General features: G+C 46.5%; 1 protein-coding gene across 1 annotated transcript in view; it reads right to left on the bottom strand.

Moving 5' to 3' along the window:
• Positions 1 to 20,729, bottom strand: part of BRD4 (bromodomain containing 4) — a 100,956-nt gene extending 80,227 nt beyond the window's left edge. Inside the window, 1 exon segment of the mRNA XM_017863558.1 lies at positions 20,658 to 20,729. The gene's annotated coding sequence lies outside the window, so the exon portion shown is untranslated.
• Between the last annotated feature and the right edge of the window lie 54 nt (positions 20,730 to 20,783).

Below are 20,783 nucleotides of genomic sequence, written 5' to 3'. Positions count from 1 at the left end.
AAAAAAAAAAAAAACAAATCACAAACGACAAATTCTAAATACTGTCTGATTTGGCCGGGCGCGGTGGCTCACGCCTGTAATCCTAGTACTTTTTTGGGAGGCAGAGGTGGGTGGATCACCTGAGATCAGGAGTTCAAGACCAGCCTGGACAACGTGGTAAAACCCCATCTCTACTAAAGATACATTAAAAAAAAAAAAAAAAAAAAATTAGCCAGGTATGGTGGCAGGTGCTGTAATCCCAGCTACCTGAGAGGCTGAGGCAGGAGAATCACTTGAACCCGGGAGGCAGATACTGCAGTAAGCCAAGATCACACCATTGCACTCCAGGCTGGGCAACAAGAATGAAATTCCACCTCAAAAAAAAAAAAAACAAAACAAATACTGTCTGATTCTACTTAAATGAAGTAACTATGGTAGTCAAACTCATAAACAGAAAGCAGAAGACTGGCTGTCACAGATTGGGGGGAGGAAGGAAAGGGAAGTTATTTGAAGGATACAGTGTCAGCTTTGCAAGATGAAAACTTTCTAGTGATCCGCACAACAATATGCATGTAGGTTACACTGTAAAATGGTTAGGATGTTGCATTTTATGTTTTGAACACACAGGTATTTGCATGCATAGGCAAACAGGTTCCGCCCATATTCCTCAATACTAACGTGGGAGAATGCCCTCACAGGGCTGGGTCAAATGAAATGCTACACAAAGCAAGTGAATAAACACCCACTACTAATAAAAACAAACGCTGGCCAGGCACGGTTCGCTCCCATTCGTAATCCCTGCAGTTTGAGAGGCCAAGACAGGCACATTGCTTGAACTCAGGAGTTCGAGACCAGCCTGGACAACATGGTGAGACCCCATCTCTACTAAAAATACAAAAAAGGGGCCGGGGCGGTGGCTCACACCTGTAATCCCAGCATTCTGGGAGGCCGAGGCAGGTGGATCACTTGATGTCAGGAGTTCAAGACCACCCCGGCCACGGTGAAAACCCGTCTCTACTAAAAATACAAAAAATTAGCTGGGCGTGGTGGTGCGCGCCTGTAATGCCAGCTACTCAGGAGGCTGACGCGGGAGAATCGCTTGAACCCAGGAGGCGGAGGTTGCAGTGAGCCGAGACCATGCTATGGCGCTCCAGCCTGGGCAACGAAAGTGAAAATTCGTCAGAAACAAACAACAAAACCAAAACAAACAAACGAAAGGCTGTGCACAGTGGCTCACACCTGTAATCCCAGAAATTTGGGAGGCTAAGGCGGGTGGATCACCTGAGGTCAGGAGTTCTAGACCAGCCTGGCCAACATGAAGAAACCCCGTCTCTCCAAAAAATACAAAATCAGCCGGGTGTGGGGGCGCATGCCTGCAATTCTAGCTACTCCAGAGGCTGAGGCAAGAGAATCGCTTAGAATCCGGGAGGCGCAAGTTGCAGTGAGCCGAGATCACACCATTGCACTCCAGCCTGGGTGAGAGAGTGAGACAAAACGAAACAAAACAAAACAAAAATGTCGGGCGTAGCTACTCAGGAGACTGAGGTGAGAGGATAGCTTGAGCCCGGAGGATGGAGGCTGCAGTGAGCCAAGACTGTGCCAGTATGCATTCCAGCCTGAATGACAAGAGACCTGTCTCCAAAAAAAAAGTGTGAATGGTGGCCGGGCACAGTGGCTCACGCCTGTAATCCCAGCACTTTGGGAGGCCAAGGCCACCAGATCGAGGTCAGGAGCTAGAGACCATCCCAACTAACACAGTGAAAACCCGACTTCTCTACTCAAAATACAAAAAATTAGCCGGGCATGGTGGCAGGCACCTGTAGTCCCAGCTACTCGGGAGGCTAAGGCAGGAGAATGGCGTGAACCCGGGAGGCAGAGCTTGCAGTGAGCCAAGATCGCACCACTGCATTCCAGCCTGGGCAACAGAGCGAGACTCCACCTCCCCCCCAAAAAAAAGTCAGACACGGTAGCTCACAACTGTAATCCCAGCACTTTGGGAGGCCGAGGCAGGCAGATCACGAAGTCAGGAGATGGAGACCACCCTAGCTAACACGGTGAAACCCCATCTCTACTAAAAATACAAAAAATTAACTGGGTGTGGTGGCGGGCACCTGTACTCCCAGCTACTCGGGAGGCTGAGGCAGGAGAATGGCGTGAACCTGGGAGGCGGAGCTTGCAGTGAACCGAGATCACGCCACTGCTATGTTCCAGTTTCCCCAGAGCGAGGCTCTGTCTCAAAAAAAAAAAAAAAAAAAAAAAAGGTGGGAATGTAAGAAATTAGTAATAACTTTAATACATTAATATTTATATTTAATAATCTGTAATCATAGACTAAAAAAGCCAAGCAGGCTGCATCATTTGCCCCACAGTCTCCCAGCACATGAACTCAGCAGGCAGGAGGGTGGGTGTCATTCACCTTGCTTACCGCTGACCTCCAGCACCTAGACAGTCCCTAGCACTCAACACAAATAACTGCTCAATAACCAGAAACATCAAGCGCTTACCAGAAAAACCCCATGATGAGTGAGAGGGAGGAGTACACATGCCAAATTTAAGAACCTCTGCCTCAGGAACTCAGGGGCCATCCTGCCTGAAACATCAACAGGGGATATTTTCAAGTCATCTCAACCACTGGTTTACTCACTCCAGGTGGACCCACCACTGGCACCTTCTAGTACCACAGCTCAGCACTTCCCATTTTCCACACACAAACATAATGTGCCAAAATGTGCCAGTCCTTCTCCTAAAACCCTGCTCACAACATGGGGGACGTGGGGGTGTGGAGGCATAGAATGAATTAAAGATGTCAGATAAAGCAAATTCCAAAGAGAAGTGGGGAATTTTCTAGGCTCCAAGAACAGAGGGCAAAACTAGAAAACATGATACTTACCTAGGTCACTGGAGTTCACTCTAGGATACACTGTTTTGGAAAGAAATGCCCTTCACCATTCCCGAGATTAAAGCAAATTCACTAATCTGTGTTCTTACTACACATGGGCCTGGCTTTCTCAAGTCTGGGACCCTGCTGGGACTCCATTTCTGACATCCTATTGGGAGGATACCTCACACCCATCCTCCTGGCGATGCCCAACACCCCCACGTCTGGTCTAGATCCACCCCTGCATTCCAGGTTTGTACATCCAACTGCTTCAATGACAGCATCCATGAGGATATTCCACAAGCTCCACATGGTCAAGGAGCTAAAGGGACCCCATTTTCTCTAAAACCTGTCAAAACAGGTTGACAACAGCACTACTGAGTGTTCCAAGCCCCCATCAAAGGCCCAACTTACCACAGGGGACAGTGGCTACCAGGCTGGATAACCCAGCTGCAGAACATTCCCAACACTGCAGAAAGTCCCCCTGGACGGCACTGCTTTGGAAATTGGTAGTAGTACACTGTAAAATAAGTAAGGTCCAAACCAGACCTCAGAAGATGGAGGGAATGGGGTTTGGGGGATGTCTGGAAGAAGAATCAAATGAACTGAATGAGGCAACAGTGAGTCACAGAACCCAGGAGCTCAGGGTGCCACACAACAGGAGTGTAGGTCCTATTCTATACGCAGCGTGGTTTCAGGGTAGCATAATCATGTTGCAGTCATCTATTCTATTTTGATGGTGTACTTTTCAACTGGCTTACTAGTAGCACTGTGCGTGGAGTTTAACCACTTCTACCATTTTCTCTGGACTGGGTTTTTTTCCCCCCCTCAGGTATTCAGAGCCAATTTCCTACTGAATGAGATCATGTGTCATTTCACAAAGTCAAAGAAAAGATGTAAAAGTAAAATCCTCAGGGCACACCTGTTAAATCAATCACCACCTTTCTAGCACAGGGGTATTAGGATCTTTGTGCAACAATCTCCACCACTGGAGACATTAGGATCCCTGAAACCCCTGCCTCACTCACTGTCATGTCTGCAGTATATGCAGCACACACACAGGAAACCCCTCCGTTCACCATCAAATGCACGTGCAGAACGCAGAACAGTGTCTGATTACCGAGCACATCCAGCACACACATTGGACATGGATGTTGACTGAGTCCCATTTGGTGTGCCTGAGGCAGGCAGGAAATTCCCTTGGAAACAGAATCCTTAAGAGGATGGGGAGGGGGAAGCACCCATGAGCTAGAACTCAATTCTACCCTACAGTAAGCAGCACTTCAAGGGCCAGGCATGGTGGCTCACGCCTGTAATCCCAGCATGTTGGGAGGACCAGGCATGTGAATCAGTTGAGATCAGAAGTTAAAGACCAGCCTGAAAACATGGTGAAGCCTCATTTCTACTAAAAATACCACCCCCCCCCAAAAAAAACCAGCTGGGCGTGGTAGCAGGCGCCTGGTATTCCCAGCTACTTGGGAGGCTGAGGCATGAGAATCACTTGAACCCGGGAGGTGGAGGCTGCAGTCAGCTGAAATCATAGCACTGCACTCTAGCCTGGGTGACTCTGTCTCAAAAAAAAAAAAAAAAAAGCACCTCAAGACTGAGCAGCTCACCACAATCCTGAAAGATCATCCTGTTCACACCATAATTTTAACGAGCCTGGGGCACCTGGACTAAAGACACACTCCAGTTTACTGACTTCCCCCCAGACCTGTGCTGAGTAGCAAAAGAAAAAACGAAGTGAAGGCCAGGCGTGGTGGCTTACACCTGTAATCTCAGCACTTTGGGAGGCTGAGGCAGGTGGATCACCTGAGGTCAGGAGTTCGAGACCAGCCTGGCTAACATGGTGAAACCCTGTCTCTAATAAAAAATACAGAAAAATCAGCCAGTCGTGGTGGAGCATGCCTTTAATCCCAGCAACTCAGGAGGCCGAGGCAGGAGAATCACTTGAACCTGGGAGACAGAGGTTGCAGTGAGCTGAGACCACACCATTCCATTCCAGCCTGGGCAATAAGAACCAAACTCCATCTTGAAACAAAAAAAGAGGAAAAAGAAAAAATGGAAGTGAAACCAAATCAATGCAACTTGGTTCTCTAGCGGAAACTTTTTCAAGATGAGGTTTAAATTCCACTCTTGTGAATGTCTTCATGAGAAACTCCTCAGGAGGGGAGCACTGTTTTTACTGACCAGATGTCTGGGTGAAAAGGAGACCTGTCCAGTCAGCGTTCTGCATCCCTCTTCTGACCATCCCCTCACCCTGGTGAGTACCTCCAAGGGACAGGTCGTTGCTTTCAGACTCGTTCAGGTCTCTGTCTAAACCTCTGCTGTCCTCACTGAAGAACCAGACTGAACGCTAGCCCCCTTCCTATGCTCCCAGTTGGAAGGTCTCTTCCCTCTCAGGCTGCCTTGCCTGGACATCTTGGAGAGCACTTCTGAGCTGTACCCTGTGCTCATTACATACCATCCAAACCATCTGAGTTCATTGAGAACAAAGCTGAATATGGTGGACTCCCACAGCTTGTGCCACAGCAGTCAGGAGCTAGCAGGCTCTGGAGACAAGTGCTCCCAAGTACTTACCAGCTCTGTGACCCTGCAACCCTGCCCAAGGGACAGCTCTCCAAGCATCAGCTTCCTCATCTGCAAACCGGGATGTATATGGTTGTTTTCTGAGGACTTAAGGAATGCATAGAGTCTTAGAAATATTTGCTAAGACAGAACAATCAGCAGCAGTGACCTCAAGCTCAGGGTCTGGGGAGAGCAACGTGGCAGTGAAGTGACCAGGTCTGCAGCTCCCTACAGCACCATGGTTGACACAGAAACTGGACTGATGGATGTTTGGCTCCACCACTTTAGAATAGGCATGCAGTAAGTAACAGAAAAAAATTAAGGAAGATGTCAAGCATTCAGTCAGAAAATGTAGTTTTATACTTTACAGGGAAGCCTATTCATAGACAGCTATTTGCTACAAACCCTGAACTTTTCAGAGTCAACAAAGATAAGGACTGCTTTAAGGTGAACAATGGGAGTGGGGGGGTGGCGGGGGTAATGGTGGTGGTGGTATTCAGGAAGGTCAGGGGAAGGAGGCCAGAAAGGGTAACCAGCTCTCAGGAGCGCAAAGGACATCAGTTACCAGAGCAGACAGGCCCAAAGACTGAAGATAGGCAAGCTGCAGGCAGCATGCTATGAAACTCAAAAGGGCCCAATAGAGAGACTGCTCCAACACTGGAAATTTAAAACTGCATTCCTGGAATTACAGATAGGTGAGCTATTATTTTGAAATAGATGAACATGAAGGTGGTATTATTTCCAGGCAGCTAATCTGTCAGCTCAATGGTTTCCTACTGTCAAAAGGAAAACAAATGAAGAGTCTCATATACACACAACTCTAATACTTGGCAGTTTTTTATAACTGAAAAGTGCTTCAGAGCCAAGTAATTTTTAATGAAGATTATAAATGAAAACAACCTACAGACAGCCAGCACCACCTTTCACAGAACTCTTTCACGTACATGATCTTATTTCTCTTAATTACAGAATAGAAAGAGGAAATTGCTTAAGTTACAAAAATCAGGCCTGTACAGTTAAGACTGCAATCCAACTGAGCAGAGAAATGGGATTAATAAAAGCCTAGACCAATGGTAAATGAATGAGAGAAAACATCCATTGGCACATACAAGTTTAATCTTCAAACTATAGAGATTAGGGAGGGGTGAAAAGAGTCTGTAATAGGTGCTATTCTTAGAAGTAATAAGAGTTCTTTTCCATCCTCTGACTCAACTCTGCCCCAATTACAGAAGTATGAATTATTCAAGTTTATGGTATTGTATTTCCTATTCCTTCCACCAGACAGGGATGTGAGGAAAAAGAGAGTGGCACTGTGTACACTGCTTGCTGTAGCATGCCGATATCCCTAAACATAAGCATGTCATGGTGAAGAATGGTACTTTCCCACAGGCTTTCTTCCTCAATCTGCAGGTTCAAGTGCATGCATAAGCAAATGTCCCACAGCAGAGAGCACACATTAAGCCACGTAAGGGACCACAGCACACATCTCGTAAGCCTATCCACATCCAACACCACCACACAAATAATCAGGCTGGCTAGAAACCATTCAGTTACCTTCTGCAGCAAAGGCTCCATAACAACAGCAAATCATGGAGACAGTTTACAAACAGCAGCAGCTTCAGTGAACAGCCCTAGTACCAAGACCCTCATCTGTGGCCTCTGCAAAAGACCCAATTCTGGTACATTCTCAAATTCCTTATCCCCAGGAAAGAGCACAAGCTGACAAAGTTGGGGGCACAGGAGCCCTGGGAAGGTTCACACCACTGTTGACACGTTACCTGATAACTCTGTGAAACCTCTGGAGGATTTTTACAAGGACAAACTAAAATGGGCGATCCACCCTGTTTCCAAGTTGTAAATGTCTACAAAAAAAAGATAATTTGAAAACCAGCCTGGCACAGTGGCTTACCCATGTAATCCCAGCACTCTGGGAAGCAAAGAAGGCAGGAGGCTTGCTCAAGTCCAGAAGTTCAAGACCAGCCTGGGCAACACAGGGTGACCTCGTCTCTACACAAAATAAAAAATAGGCTGGGAGCGGTGCCTCACACCCGTAATCTCAGCATTCTGGGAGGCCGAAGTGGGCAGATCACTTGAGCCCAGAAGTTGGAGCCTGGGCAACATGGCGAAACCCCGTCTCCACAAAAATACAAAAAATTAGCTGGGCATGGTGGCTCACACCTGTAGTCCCAGCTACCTGGAAGGCTGAAGTAGGAGGATCACCTAGGCCAGGAGGCCGATGCTGCAGTGAGCAACTGCACTCCAGCGTGGATGACAGAGTGACACCTTGTCTCAAAAAGTAAAAATAAGCTAGGCATGGTGACACACATGGTAGTCACAGCTACTCAGGAGGCTGAGGTGGGAGGATCACTTAAGCCTGGGAGGTCAAAGCTGCAGTGAGCCAAGATCAAGCCACTGTACTCCAGGCCTGGGCAACAGAGCAAGACCCTGTCTTAAAAAATAAAAATAAAAAGTATTCAAAACCATCAAGAGGCAGGGTGAGGTGGCTCATGTCTGTAATCCCAGCACTTTGGGAGGCCAAGGCAGATGAACTGCTTAAGCCCAGGATTGCAGACCAGCCTGCCTGAGCAACATGGCGAAACCCTGTCTCTACAAAAAAATACCAAAATTAGCTGGGTGTGGTGGCCCACGTCTGTAGCCCCAGCTACTCAGGAGGCTGAGGTGGGAGGATTACCTGAGTATGGGGAGGCTGAGACCACAGTTAGCCATGATCATGCCACTGCACTCCAGCCTGGGCAACGAAGTGAGACTCTATCTCCAAAACAAACAAACAGAAAAAAACAAAAAAGCCATCAATAGCCTTTTAACCAACATCGTAATAAATTTTTCTTCCTCAGAGTAAAATCAGGAAATTAATTCTGGTGCCTGGTCTTTAGAGTTCAATATTTATGCCCATGTGCATTTTTGTGGAGAGAGGATCCAAAGCATTTGTAGCATACTCAAGGAGACCTCCAGCCTCCTCTTAAAGAGTGATGCTCTAGAGAGAAGCAAGGTCAGTCCCATTCTTAGCCACTAGACTCAATTATTTTGAGCCTCCTAAAGGACCGAATATTTCCAACCGTAAGAACTGTAGGAAAACGATTATTACAGTAGAACTTAACACTTGTTTTTGATTATGGAAATCTGAGGCGGCTTTCTGTAATGCTTACGGAATGCCAAGCAGCAGACTACAAGAACTTGAGTATGGAAACAGCTTAGTAAATAGCAAAATTACAACTGTAGCTTTTGCAGGCATGGAAGATAGATGAATCCAGTCTCCTGAAGTAACAAGTTACTCATAATAATATACCATATAAATTACATAAGTTACCACATAAATAACAAGTTGTTATTTATATAACTCATTATTTATATGGGAGAGAGACCTAATACGACAAATACAATTCCAATCTTGTAAGCATTTACTGAAACTTTATATCTACCTGGTCTCTTATCCAAGATTTTCCTGAACACTTCCTCAACTGTCTAAGCTGGTCTCACTCCTGTGCTCCCTTCAGGGCTGTTTTCCCTCCAAACTGCATCCTTCAGCCCACCCAAGTGACTCCTGAGATTTGGCTTGACTTCTCCCAGAGCTCCTTCTATGCCTGACACAGGTAAGATTAACAGTGTATTTCATCTTCTATGAAAATATTTGGGATACACACATCCTTAACTATCTTCAGCCTACCCTTTGTGAGTAACTTAATTCTGAACTATTTTCCACTAATTCTGGTTTACAAACTAGTATGCCAATCAAAATTTCTTGCTTCAAGTTCGGGGGTACATTTTACTTTCAGTATAGGACTGTGGGCCAGGCTCATGCCTGTAATCTCAGTACTTTGGGAGACCAAGGCGGATGGATCACCTGAGATCAGGAGTTTGAGACCAGCCTGGCCAACGGGGTGAAACCCTGCCTCTACTAAAAATACAAAAACTAGCCGGGCATGGTGGCACGTGCTTGTAATCCCAGCTACTTGGGAGGCTGAGACAGGAGAATCGCTTGACCCAGGAGGTGGAGGAAGGGAGAGGGAAGGGAGAGGGGAAAGGAGGGGAGGAGAGGGGAGGGGAGGGGAAAGGGAAGGGAAGGGAAGGGAGGCAGAAAAGACAAGACGGACTCTGTCCGTTGGACAAAGCATCCCATCTAGCATGCCTCATATCAACAAGATGCCGCTGGAGCAACTACTTGGGTTAAGGGAGTGGAGGGCAGAGACCAGCTACAGGCGCCATGCTTGAGGCAAGCCAGTTAAGCATTCCCATTCTGCACATGGTCAGAGATGGACAATGACCCAACCTAGAAACCACTGTCATCAGAGAGCACTACTGGGGAAGACTCGCTCTTGACCTTGAGGTCAGAACATTAGTGACAGAGAACAAGTTCTGAAGTCATTGTGAAGCCCCTAGATTCAACTACTTCTAAGCCTCATGTGGCATCAGGCAACAAATCCCCTTTTGCTTCAGCTAACTTTGTTATTTACACCAGAGAGAGACCTAACTAATACAACCATTTCCTAATAGTCAACTGAATAAAGTTAGGAGAACAACATCTGAGAATAATCGACAAGTAGCTTACCACACATGCACACAATTGACACTCTACATACTTCTTGTTTCACCTGTGGCAAACTACTAGACCTTCACCACTCCATGCTTTTTCAACTTCCCTCACACGGTCCCCTACAAAGCTCCTAAAATACAGTGGGTACAGGGAAGAAAAGAAACTACAGATCCATGCATTTCACCTGCTACTAGAAAGCGTATCCAGAACAGTCATCATTGGGCAAATGAAGAAACTGATCACAAAATGGCACCAAAAAAAAAAAAAAAAAAAAAAATCAAGGCACTCACAACTGCCATCAAGTAGCATGGAAACCAATGTAATTCACACTCCTCTGATATGACCCCCCCAAAAGAAACACATTTTATCATGTACACAACACCTAAGATCAAAGCAAAGGTTTTATGAAATATCTTTGAAAACTGGGACACTCTCTGACATTTCCCTTTTCTCCCCATACACCAACTGCAACCCACTAGATTTGTTTCATGACCCATGGGTTTAAAAACACACAACGAAGGCTGGGCACAGTGGCTCACGCCTGTAATCCCAGCACTTTGGGAGGCTGAGGCGGGCAGATCACAAGGTCAGGAGATTGAGACTATCCTGGCTAACAAAGTGAAACCCCATCTCTACTAAAAAATACAAAACAAAGGGGTCAGGCAAGGTGGGTGGATCATGATATCAGGAGATCGAGACCATCTTGGCTAACACGGTGAAACCCCATCTCCACTAAAATAAAATTAGCCAGGCGTGGTGGCAGGCGCCTGTAGTCCCAGCTACTCGGGAGGCTGAGGCAGGAGAATGGCGTGAACCCGGGAGGCAGAGCTTGCAGTGAGCCAAGATCGCACCACTGCATTCCAGCCTGGGCGACAGAGCGAGACTCCATCTCAAAAACAAAACAAAATAACAACAACAACAACAAAAATTAGCCAGACGTGGTGGTGGGGGCCTGTAGTCTCTGCTACCTGGGAGGCTGAGGCAGGAGAATGGCAGGAACCCGGGAGGCAGAGCTTGCAGTGAACGGAGATTGCACCATTGCACTCTAGCCTGGGGGCAACAAAGCAAAACTCCGTCTCAAAATAAATACATACATACATACATACAAAAACTTAGCCGGGTGTGGTGGCGGGCACCTGTAGTCCCAGGTACTCGGGAAGGGAAGCTGAGGCAGAAGAATGGCGTGGACCCGGGAGGCGGAGCTCGCAGTGAGCTGAAATCGCACCACTGCACTCCAGCCTGGGCAATGGAGTGGTCTCAAAAACAAACAAACAAACAAACATACACACAAAGAATTATTTTCTTCCAATTAATTGGGAGGCTAAGGCAGGAGGATCACTTCAACCCAGAAGTTCAAGTCCGGCCGGCTGAGCAACACAGCAAGACCCCATCTCTTAAAAAAAAAAAAAAGTACTGCTTTCTCTTAAAATCCAGATTCTGGTCAATTTTCTCTGGAACCCAAACCTATCTGCCCTACTTTATATATGAAAAACTGAGGCTAGAGTGGATAGGCAACGGGTCCAAGGACACAGACAGATGTTCCCTGCTGAATGTGCCCCAGCAGCCCAGTATGGCCCAGACTGGCACCCACCACTGGGCTGGCAGGTTCCACCTCCATGTAGTTTTTTTGTTTCAACTCTCATGATAATGATCTCCTCCCACAAAATGTATGTAACCTCGAACAGCATGTAAAATTTTCAAGTATGAAGTCCCCAAATTTTTCTCACCCTCTTCCCTTTTCTTTACACAAAAGAAAACCTCAAAGGCTAATCCACTCATAGACATGCATATGTTACTGCCTGAGAAAAAACAACTGGGGACGTTAGCAACACACAAGGACATGAGAATTACTAATTCACGTTTCTGAAAATTGTGTAATACCAAGCCCAACACCTCTCCCCTGGTGACAGTGTACCAGTGTCTCTTGACATAAGAGCAGCTAAGAACAAATAAAGAGTTTCAGCCTTGAGTGGGGACCAAGACAAGGAAAGGTGACCACACACACTAAGGAGGAAGGGCCTGGACAGCATTTCTCACTTTTTCAGGCAGAGAACAAAACCAGCACTCCTTAGCCTCCATCTTTCTGGAGAGTCCCAGGCATCTTTATACAACTAGACATGAGGCCCAGGTCAGAACCCACATGGTCCCCCTTTTGTCATTGTGCAGGCACACTGATCCCATTTTACAGAAGAGAACACTGTGGCTTACACGGAGATGATGTTAACTCCCCTGAGGTCAAGGCCAGAAGGGGGTGCGGCTGGGACTGCACCCGACAGTGAACTCCATGGTGTTCTCTCTCCTTTCCCACTCTGGTACACAGCTCCACCCAAACCCAATCAACGCTGTCTGCCACAGCCCAAGGTCCCAGAAACTTCCAGCTGGGCAGAACAGGCTAACACATGCCTGGGGCAGCGGGGGTGGGGAGGCAGAGGAGGGAGGGAGGGAAGGAATGACACAACAGTCTATACCTAAGACAAATGGGCCGGGCGCGGTGGCTCAAGCCTGTAATCCCAGCACTTTGGGAGGCCAAGATGAGCGGATCACGAGGTCAGGAGATCGAGACCATCCTGGCTAACACGGTGAAACCCCGTCTCTACTAAAACTACAAAAAACTAGCCGGGCGAGGTGGCGGCGCCTGTAGTCCCAGCTACCCGGGAGGCTGAGGCAGGAGAATGGCGGGAACCCGGGAAGCGGAGCTTGCAGTGAGCTGAGATCCGGCCACAGCACTCCAGCCTGGGCGACAGAGCGAGACTCCGTCTCAAAAAAAAAGACAAATGAAAAATAGAACAAATGTCAAATTTACTCACATTCTCTTAATTTGAAGTTAATGCTTAGATTATGTGACCAACCTCTAAAGAAAATACATCTTTCAATTGCATTTTACACAAACAAAAAGCAACAACTTTTGTGGAACCGGATCCCAATGACTCCTAGTAAGTAACTGGAATTAACTGGTTCTTCTGGTCAAAAGGCCCAAAGTCAATCAGCAGTAGCCAGGCTCCCAGTCAGGACCTCCACACATCCAGCTGCTAGGATTACTCTACCAAACTTTTCCAGGGAGACCTTACACCTTCCTGGGAACCAGAATTCTTTCACCAAGCCCACATGCCAATATAATTAGAATCAGGGCCAATGGAGGCCAGAAAGATAAAAATGTTCCTGTGTTCTGGAAAAACTTTGGCCCACCAGTGCCTTCCGGCTCTCTGACCATGTCTTTGTGTTCAGATAACCAGGTTTTCATAAGATGGGTAAGTTACATTTTAGGCTTGAGGATACACTGAGCCAGCTTCCCCTGCTGGATCATTTCCCCAAACTCTGCAGCAAACATCCCAGGGTGGATGCCCCCAAAGCTGCTGCACCTCCACTAATCCCATTATCACTGTTCTTAATCTCATTATAAAATAAAAACAAACACAATCCCGCTTTCAAGCACCTCTTCCACTGGTCTCCACTCAGAGCTCACTTGGAAGAGGTGGCACCTCTAGAAGGCACCTGGTAGGCCGTAGTATCACCCAGTACCATGTCCTGGATCAGCTGGTGCACCTCCTGGCTGTCAGCAGCTCTACTCTGACCCCTGACTTCCTCTTCCTACTTCTATTCTTCACCTTGGGCAAGGACAGCAGTAGCTAACCGTGAGAGGGCACAGCACTGCTGGCAAGACCTGTGCTGTGTGCCCTCTGAGGCACTGTCTCACTTTACTCTCATCTGAAAGATGGGCCAGTGAAGCTCTGGAAAGGCTGAGTGACAGACTGAATGTCACACAGCAGGTAACAGGGCCAAGAGTCTAACCGAGGCCTGAATGTGCCGTACTGGTGTTATCAGTCTTTGGAGCAAGGCAACAAAAATGAGATAGGACTGGAAGCCAAGAGGCTAATCAAGCCTCCAAGGTCACCCTCCCTAGAGCATTTCAGTAAGACTGGACTGGGCTCATACTGCTGGGTCAGGAGACTTGATTTCAGGAAACAAAGTCCAACTCTGGGCAGGAGATGGTAGAAAAGTCAAAGAGTAAGAGTTTAGAGACACTTCTTCTCACCACATTAAAAAAGACACATTTTGTTTTCACACATCATCATTTGTGGGGAAAAAAATGTTTAAAATCTCACCCCTATAAACAAGACACTGTCAAGCTCTGATTGGAGAAATGGAAATACATGCAACCTTTCCAGAAAATAAGTTAAATCAAGTTTTCAAAAATACACACCCCCCAATTCAAAGATAAAACAGAGAAAAAACCAGACGCAGCGGCAATCCCAGTACTTTGGGAGGCTGAGGCGGGCGGATCACCTGAGGTCGGGAGTTTCGGACCAGCCTGACCAACATGGAGAAACCCCGTCTCTACTAAAAATACAAAATCAGCTGGGCGTGCGGGTGCATGTCTATAATCCTAGCTACTAGGGAGGCTGAGGTAGGAGAATTACTTGAACGCGGGAGGCAGAGGCTGCAGTGAGCCGAGATCGTGCCACTGCACCCCAGCCTGGGCAACAGAGCAAGACCCTGTCTCAAAAAAAAAAAAAAAAAGAAAAAGAAAACTTGGAAATCATGTCCAAATGTCAAAAAATAGCAGAATTAAGTTATGCTATTCATATGACAGCTAAGTAGCCAGTTAAAATGGAACATTTTGGAAATTTTTCCAAAGTAGGTATTAAAAAAAAAAAAAAAAAGCCAGGCGCCATGGCTCACACCTGTAATCCCAACACTTTGGGAGGCCAAGGCGGGCGGATCACGAGGTCAGGAGATCAAGACCATCCTGGCTAACATGGTGAAACCCCGTCTCTACTAAAAATACAAAAAATAAGCCAGGCGTGGTGGTGGGCACCTGTAGTCCAGCTATTCCGGAGGCTGAGGCAGGAGAATGGCATGAACCTGGGAGGCGGAGCTTGCAGTGAGCCGAGATGGCCCCACTACACTCCAACCTGGGCGACAAAGCAAGACTCCGTCTTTAAAAAAAAAAAAAAAAAAAAAAAAGGCTGGGCGCTGTGGCTCATGCCTGTTATCCTAATCCCAGCACTTGGGGAGGCTGAGATAGGCAGATCACTTGAGGCCAGGAGTTCGAGACCAGTGTGGCCAACACAGCAAAACTCAGTCTCTACTAAAACTACAAGAAATTATCTATCCAGGTGTGGTGGAATGGGGAGCCTGTAGTCCCAGCTACTTGGGAGGCTGAGGCATGAGAATGGCTTGAACCGGGGAGGCAGAGGTTGCAGTGAGCCAATATCTGCACGGGTGATAAGAGTGAAGACTCCAGCATGGATGACAGAGAAAAACTCTGTCTCTAAATAAATAAATAAAAATTAAAAACAAAGAACTTCACTACAACCCAATTGTGTTACTCAGATAGAGACAAATAACTGGAAGGAAAGAAGATGGAATTAAGAGATCATTTTCAACCATCATTTTAACATCCTATATTTTCCAAATTCCTTAAAATGACCACGCACTACTTTGTTTAAAGAAAAAAAAAAGGCTTACGATCTCGTTTTCAAATGATGTGGACCAACCAATGTTGTTCCTCTTCAGGACGAGGACAAGAATGGTACAGACAGCTGCTCTGCCCTCACCCTGACTCAGAACTCTCTTCCTCTACTTCTTCAGAGTGGACTACATCCCATGAATTACACTAAGACATGTGGACATGGTTTAATTGAGGTTGGTAGCTTGTTTAGACTGAAAACAAACTGCTTTAAAACATCACCCTTTACAATAATGGAAGTGCAAGTTTGGGGAGCATCTTCTCTATGGAGCAGCATTTCAAACTGTTCTGTAACCAAGCACAATGTAAAAAAACCAAACGGTGACCAAACCATGAAGGCAGTATTACAACATGTCAACATACTGATACCCTTGTGGTTGCATTTCCTCATTCATTTAAACAGTTACTCAGTATCCCATTAAGCTTTTAACCCTTCTACCTAAGTACTAGAAAAATCAATGCCATTAAAAAGTTGCTGTGCATCCTCAGAAACTTGAACATAGATATATGACCCAGCAATTCCACTCCCAGATATCTGTCGCAGAGAAACTAAAATCTGTACACAAAAGGCCAGGCACGGTGGCTCACGCCGGTAATTCCACCACTTTGGAAAGCCGAGGTGGGTGGATCACACTTGAACTCCAGAGTTCAAGACCAGTCTGGCCAACATGGTGAAACACAGTCTCTAATAAAAATACAAAAATTAGCCGAGCGTGGTGGCAGGTGCCTGTAATCCCAACTACTCAGGAGAATGAGGCAGGGGAATTGCTTGAACCTGAAACCGGGAGGTGGAGGCTGCAGTGAGCTGAGATCGTGCCACTGCACTCCAGCCCGGGCGACACAGCGAGACTCCGTCTCAAAAAAAAAAAAATTGTACACAAACGTATTTTAATAGCACTATTCACAATTGTCAAAAAGTGAAAACAACCCAAATGTTAACCACTAATGAATGGGTAAACAAAATGTAGCATAGCCATATAATGGAATATCATTCAGTTATAAAAAGGAATGAAGTACTGACTTATGCTACACAGCAAGAACCTTTAAAAAACAGTACAGTGAGTGAAAGATGCCAGGCACAAAACGTTACATATTGTAGGATTCCTGAAATATCCAGAACAGGCAGATCTATAGAGGCAGAAAGTAGATGAGTGGTTTCCAGGGGCAAAGGTGGTGGGGGGGTGGGCAGGAGGATGGAGAATGATAGGTAATGGATTTCTTTTGGGGGGATGGAAATGTCCTAAAATTCGTTGCAGTGATGGCTGCAAATCTCCGTAAATACATTTAAAAATCGATGATTGTATCATGTATAACAACATTTATCTCAGAACTATTATTTTTTTAAAAAGATGTTTGGTAGGATTTTACAATAATACTATTATGCTCAAATTATACATAATTCATGTTCAATAAACGTGGAGGATGAACACGCTAATAATAAAGACTATGCATATTAAAGTCATTATACAAACATCTTTCAGTCTTTCCTTGTACATAGTAAGGGCTCAGGAACCAACTGTAGAGACAGATTGGTCAATCATGCACACACAAAAATCAAAATATTTAAAAATGTGTTCAATGTTTAAAAAAGAAGTAATCAGGTTTTCATTGACAACATGAAATTCACATTAAGAAATGCTACCCATGTGTGTTTATCACCCACTTCTCCTCCCTCTTAAAAATACTTTTTGCAGGTCAGGGTTGAACCACAGCGCAAAGCCACTCACCGCACTTCAAACTGTTAAGTGGGAAATGTCCAGTAATGCGTGGAAACACACTGCATGCCAGGCTGCTCGGACTAATAGTAAGTTTACTGCAACTCCGAGGGACCTCGGCGTTATCTTAGTTAAAACTCACATTCCTTGTAAGTCACTACTGAACAATTATGTCCACGGCTAACAACATTTTTAAAGCAGGATTATTTACATTTGGCATTACAGCATGCAAGATTCTTGCTCAATTATTTCTCCAGTTTATTCATTGAGACTATTTAAGGAGCTCTTCTAGCCACAAGATACAACATAATAAAATAGGCAAAGTCAAGCAAACAAAACCCTATCCTCATCCAACTTACATTCTGGTTTTGTCTTTTGCTTGTTTTGAGATGGAGTTTCGCTCTAGTTGACCAGGCTGGAGTGCAATGGCGTCATCTTGGCTCACCTCAACCTCCGCCTCCCGGGTTCAAGCGATGCTCCTGCCTCAGCCTCCCAAGTAGCTGGGATTACAGGCATGCGCCACCACGCCCGGCTAATTTTGTATTTTTAATAGAAACGAGGTTTCTCCATGTTCATCAGGCTGGTCTCGAACTCTCAACCTCAGGTGACCCGCCCGCCTCGGCCTCGCAAAGTGCTGGGATTGCAGGCGTGAGTCACCATGCCCGGCCCGTTCTGTTTTTTTTTTTTTTTAAAGTTAACAAGGAAATCTTATCTTTCCAAACTAATCTCTTATGTATTAAATGTCAGCACCAGCAAGGAATTCCTCACAATTCTCACCTTGCAAATATACACTCTTTTCTAGACACCAAAAATCAGAAAGATTATGAAACATCAGAAGCCGTCTCCAATGACAAGCTTATCTTTCCTTTTTACAGATTTGCCAGGAACATAAAGACAAACATGGTCTACTCTACAAGTTTATTCAAAATCAGAAACCAAAACATTTTACGTTCACAAAATACGACGGACTACATGGTAGGTTTTCAGAATCAGATTTAACAGCCCAGGGTCTTCAAATCACTGAGGTGCCAAATGGTTTTTTGCTTTAAAAACAAAACAGGTAGGGCGCGGTGGCTCCGGCCTGTAATCCCAGTACTTTGGGAGGCCAAGGAGGGTGGATCAAGAGGTGAGGAGATCGAGACCATACTGGCCAACATGGTGAAATCCCGTCTCTACTAAAAACACAAAAATTAGCTGGGGGTGGCGGCGGCGCGTGCCTGTAATCCCAGCTACTTGGGAGGCTGAGGCAGGAGAATTGCTTGAACCCGGGAGGTGGAGGTTGCAGTGCGCCGAGATCACGCCACTGCACTCTAGCCTGGTGACAGACAGCTAGACTGTCTCAAAAAAATTAATTAAAAACAAAACAAAATCCAATTATCTTAAATCTGTAAATCTCAAGTCATTCAATAACCTGAATTGTGAAACAAGAAAATATTGTTACCCCCACCTCCTAAAGCAAAAGTGCGATTTAGTACAAAGATCACAACAACTGGCTCAAAAATGCAACTTCTGGAAACAAAGTCTAAATTCCTTTAAACAATTCAATAATTTAGTGGAAATTTTACTAAGTGGCCAATGATTCTCTTGTTATTCTTAGCTAAAAATGTTCCCTCGCTGTCCTCCACACTAGTGAAGCTACGCATATAGCACCCCAGAACAGCCAAACAATCCTTAAAACGCAGCAGCTACCTTCTTATCTATCTTTCATCTGTAGGCAAAGTTCCTTATCTTCAGCAATTTCACTGGGCTGACTGCTAGCAAGATACACTGAGCTGGAATCGACTCCTTCCAGTTAAGACAAACTAAAGCCATTCTGAGACCAGCTTACTCCAGTTTGAGCCTTTAAGATACTGTGTTTCCTATCAAAGAAAGAAGTATGGTGGATAACAGAGCAGCAATACATTTTTTTCAGGTTAGGCTCTGCCTTCTCCATTTGATCAATAGAGACCCTGAGTGGTTTATCTTTCCCTGGTTGAAGTTTTTGGGGGGAAGCGGTTGGTTATCTACAAGTGAAAAGATAATCCCCACCCAAATTAAACCGAAATAAATGTTTTATAAAACTATTGGCGGCCGGAAACGGTGGCTCACGCCTGTAATTCCAACACTTTGGGAAGACGAGGAGGACGGAATACCTGAGGTCAGGAGTTTGAGACCAGCCTGGCCAACATGGTGAAACCTCCATCTCTACTAAAAATACAAAAATTAGCTGGGCGTGGTGGCGGGCCCCGTAGTCCCAGCTACTCGGGAGGCTGAGACAGGAGAATCGCCTGAACCCCGGAGGGGAAGTTGCAGTGAGCCGAAATCGCGCCACTGCACTACAGCCTGGGCGACAGAGTGAGACTCATCTCAAAAAAAAAAAAAAAAAAAAAATATATATATATACACACATATATATATATATACACACACACACACAGGTAAGGTCATAAAACAGATTATACCATCAAAATCTTTCTTGAAATTAAAAACACATTCATAAATCCTTTTGAGTATCGCTTTACAACTTCTAAAAGACTACAAATTTCAAGGAATTTGTAGGGAACTTGACAGCTCCATTCATAAAAAACTCCGGACCATTGTTACAGCCCCAAAGAGCCACTGGCTTAGAGGTAAAACTGCGACTTGGTTTTTGGGACCACGGACTGGTAGAGCCCTGTCGAAGGTAAGCAGACACTCCAATTTTTGTGAAGCATACGTTCCAAGAGGTCACTAGCATCCAACACATACGCAGAGAAATGAGCCCCAATGACCAAGACCAGACACCCCACCAGACTGCACAAAACGTAAACAAGTAAACAAGCAAATAAAAATCTTAAAAAACAAAGTGTAGTCTTGAGTAAAAGGGAGGTCAGCCACCCAGCAGAAGCACATGACTCATGCACCGGCCTGAACCAAAGTATTTACACCGTCCACTACACCAAAGTGGGGTTTCCCATCTTCAAGGAAGGCCAAGCCTTGGGGGCATCTCAGCCGGGTGAAGCCATGCTATTTCCGTTTGGGAGGAGGGGGATCATTTTATTTCGCTGAATCACAACTCTCCCACGTCCCCACCCCAAACCACCACCACCACCACCACCACCACCACCACCACCACACACAACACTGCAAATAAAACAGGCCGTTGTAAGGATGCCGGCGAAAACAAAGCGCCCAGCAAGGGGCTGCCAGGCTGGGAGTCGGTGCATCAAGCGGGCCAAGCTCGCCCCCAAGACACCGCTCCCGCCCTCGGAGGCCTGGTCTCAGACCGGCGTGCAGCAGCAGCCACCTCCCTCCGGAGGGGACCTGCCCCTTTCTCCGCAGGGCTCCGGGGACCGCCAGGAAGGTGAGGAGATGGGGGCGGGGGCGCGCTGCCCCGACCCAGACAGAAGGACCTGGGTGCCAGAGGCAGAGCACGCCGAGCCAGGCCCACGTGAACGTCGCCGGGGCCGAGCCCGCCCAGAAGACTGCAGACCGGGACGGCGGCGCTCGCGGTCCCCGCGCCAGGCCCGGACTTACCCGGCCCGGGCGCGCCGCGGACCCCGCGGCAGCCGCTTCCTCCTCCTCCTCCTCCTCCTCCTCACTTGACAAAATGGCGGCGGCAGGAAGTGCCGGGCGCCTCGGCCCGCCCCCCGCCCGCCCCCG

Source organism: Rhinopithecus bieti, unplaced genomic scaffold (assembly GCF_001698545.2).
Source record: "Rhinopithecus bieti isolate Rb0 unplaced genomic scaffold, ASM169854v2 scaffold_71542, whole genome shotgun sequence".
In the NCBI taxonomy this organism is placed as follows: Eukaryota; Metazoa; Chordata; class Mammalia; order Primates; family Cercopithecidae; genus Rhinopithecus; species Rhinopithecus bieti.
Note: the sequence above shows the minus strand (reverse complement) of the source record. Positions and strands in the feature narration are given on the sequence as shown.